Source organism: Numida meleagris, chromosome 19 (genome assembly GCF_002078875.1).
Source record: "Numida meleagris isolate 19003 breed g44 Domestic line chromosome 19, NumMel1.0, whole genome shotgun sequence".
NCBI lineage: Eukaryota > Metazoa > Chordata > Aves > Galliformes > Numididae > Numida > Numida meleagris.
In genome coordinates, this window is record NC_034427.1 from 9,014,100 (window position 1) to 9,017,357 (window position 3,258).

The 3,258-nt window shown below is 48.3% G+C and overlaps 1 long non-coding RNA gene across 1 annotated transcript in view; it reads right to left on the reverse strand.

Annotated features, from left to right (window-relative positions):
• Positions 1 to 3,046, reverse strand: part of LOC110408444 — a 12,424-nt gene extending 9,378 nt beyond the window's left edge. The window contains exon 1 of the long non-coding RNA XR_002444347.1: positions 3,006 to 3,046. This is a non-coding gene — a long non-coding RNA (uncharacterized LOC110408444). The remainder of the gene's footprint in view (positions 1 to 3,005) is intronic.

Consider the following 3,258-nt stretch of genomic DNA (forward strand, 5'->3'; position numbering starts at 1 on the left):
CCCCCCCCCCCCCAAACGCTGTTTAACACTATTTGCCATCTCTTGAGCAGCGCAATGCTGAGGCTGAGGTCAAGCATACAGCAGCCAAAAACCAGAAGTACCCCCAAAACCCACAAACCTCAGCTCCCCCAGCGACACTTCAAGCTCTTTGCTCTTGTACCTGAGCACAACACATGCATCCTCCAGCCAGAGCATCGTCCCCCCTTGGAGTCAGGCTGTGGTACCTCCGTGTTTGTTGTCGGTCTCAAAAACAGCGCAGGCACAACCTCAGCAAACACCCCAGCCCTCCAAGGAGGCCTCAGACAAACCTGGCAGTGCCCTGCCTTTTAATAAAAGCAGGCTTAGCCCAGGCCAAGAGGCAATTGTTTGCTGCAAAATGTTCCATCGGACCACTTGTATTTTTATCTTGTTGATAGAAAAAGCCTGCGCCAGCAGAGCAGATGTTGCCCACCAGCCCCCGTCTGCACCACAGGGCTCAGCCACAAACCTCTCCCACACCACGAGCAGCCTCTTCTGCCCAGCCCCATACTCCTGCTGTGCCTTTTCCTTAACAAAGTAGCTTTCAATTCCAGCACGATGCTTCCAGTTCTGAGAAACAATATGGATAGGACATGGCAGACCCCTTAGGTTTAAATAAATGTGGCCTGCTTATTATCTTTAGCAGTCACTGTCTGAGCTGAAACACTAGCATTTAGAGGGGATAAAAACAGGAGAAATTGGATCTTTCTTTTACTGTGCTTGCATGAGCCTGCAAAGAGGGCTTGGGCAGCTGTTTTAAGAAGGTCAACAACGCCCTCATTAATGGAAGAGTTCTTCTAATGGCTCAAAACACACTCTTTGGTGACTTGTTTTCCTCTCCCCAGTCTCCTTGCTCCCTCCAGCCATCACCCCACACAGCCAAGCAGATAACCCCACCGCACCCAAACCGCAGGCACCCAGCCATGGGCGCTCCTCCCAGTTCACCCCAGGGGACAGAGACCCCAAGAACACAGGGTGAGAGCCAAGGCAGAACCCAGCGCTTCCCTTCTCCTTTGTACTCCTCCACCAATCCATCAAACAAACAGGTTTCTCATGCTGTTGTTTTGCAAAACTATCGTTTCCAGCCCATGACTCCGGATAATTTATAACAAGGCAACGACGAGCAACAATGAATTATAGAGGAAGATTATGGGAAGGTCTGACACCGATCATGTTTAGAGAAATAAATGGGAGCAGACTGTTAAATGTGATTATTCTTGTTCGTGCCTGTCTTTCCTTAGGGTGCCTATCACCAGAGCACAAGTGCCACGTGCATTAATTAATTGAAACAACACATTTACATAATTAGGGATTAACTCTTGTACTTCTCCTCTGGCTAATTAGTGTATCTATAGATCTATTTAGAAAGAAAATACGCTCTGAAGGTCCCTGCCTTCCCCAAGGTAATCGTGTGAACTAGCTGTCAAATGCAGGGATTAGAAAAATGCTCACTTCTCCCTTCCCTCCCATGGCACCTCATCTTTGCTCGTTTCTCTTGTCTTCTACGCAGCTACTGCATTGAGTTTTACCAGGCAAACACTGCTGTTTGGGTTTTTCTCTCCCAGGTTTCTTGTTGGCTGTCATCATCAGGCTGCTCACAAGAAATATGCCCAGGTGGAAAAGAGAATTTTACAACAGGGATTTCAGTCTGGTGGCTGAATTAGTTCCTCCTGTGCAGGACGCAGCTTAAAGTCTCAGCTCAGAGGGAGGACAAGGCTGTAATTTTGATGTGAGTGCCGCTGCAAGCACAGAAGTAGGCACCCTGCCCAGTCCCAGTTTTGGATGTAGCAAACCTGTTCATGCCCCAAATCCAGCTGCTGGCTTCCATAGCAAATAACTGGGATTGCCCAGCTTCCTTACGGGCTCCACACAAACTTTGGCTTCCAGCACACCCGCTTGCCTCCCACCTTGCCAACATCTCTCCCCATTCCCAAGTGCTATTTGCGTTTGTGGTTTTTGTTCTGCATCCTGGAGGTATGCTGGGGGTGCATCCATAGATACTGCTTTCCTTCCCCAAGTGCAATGGGTGCAGTTGGCCTCATCACCCCCATCACCTGCTCTGCAGCTTGTAAGGGGCTCTGGCATGTTCACTGAGCTGCTCAGAAGGCCTGATGATGCAGAGGCATTTAAAAAAATCCATGGAGCACAGCAGAATTGTGTAGAGGCATAAAACAGTCTGAGAGAATGAAGCATTGTCACTGCTGGAATAACGCACACATCCATCAAATTAGATTTTTGGAAGCAAAGATATTTACACTGAAAAAAAAAAGTGAATATTTTCTATGAAGTTCCACAGGACAAGCTTTTCCATCTTGCTTTCAGGGGAAATCCCTTCCTTCCAGTTGCACCTCGACACAAAACGCAAGGAGGCCACTCTGTATTTTCTTAGGAGCTCGAACGCTCCCTTCAAGACCATTATTTTCTCAGGGGAAAGAACACACCTGGACAGCCCCTGGGAAGGCACTGACAGAACCAGAGCCAAGAGCTGGTTTTTGAACACACTGCTTCCTAACAGGCACTGTGCAAACAGGCTGCATAGACCCCAAACCCTGCTCATTTCATTAAGGCATTGGAAGGACAGCAAATGCCAGAGAAACTCTGAAGGAAAACAGGGATTATTGCACTTCTCTCCTCCAAGATGAGCAGTCCCCATTTAATCCTTTTCCTCTCATTGCAAAGAGATAGGAGAGGTAGACCTTCCCAACACAACTCCAGATGCAACCACTCCAAGGCTGCAGCCCAGGGAACGCTTCTCTGCTCAGCACAAATAAACAAACCACAGACTGTGGACTTTTAACACCAAGCAATGCTTTGAAGCGTTATCCAGTTGTGCAATAACAGCCCACCAACGCACAGCACAGTAGGAGGCCGTGCTTTCCCTGTTCTCCCAGGCTTTTTGAGACCTGATTGGTGGCTTGAAGGCAGCACATCAAGGAAGAAAAAGCAATAACAAAAGCTCTGCTCCTTCAGAGCGCAGAGGTACTCACTTAAATAGGTGGCCAAAAGCTTTCATTGTCTTCACCTCCAGCCCCTCTAGAAGAAGCTCCAGTCCCTCGCTGGCCTCTATTTGTAGGCTGGGGAGGAGGAGGGAGGAAGAGTTAATTCATTAATTACCTGCAACTGTGGCTAAGCTTATTGCATTTCCTAGCTCCCATACTGCAGAATCCTGTGCATACTCCTTGTAGGAGATCACAGCAAACCCCAGCAATGAATTTCCTCCTTCCCCCCTTAATCAAGCTT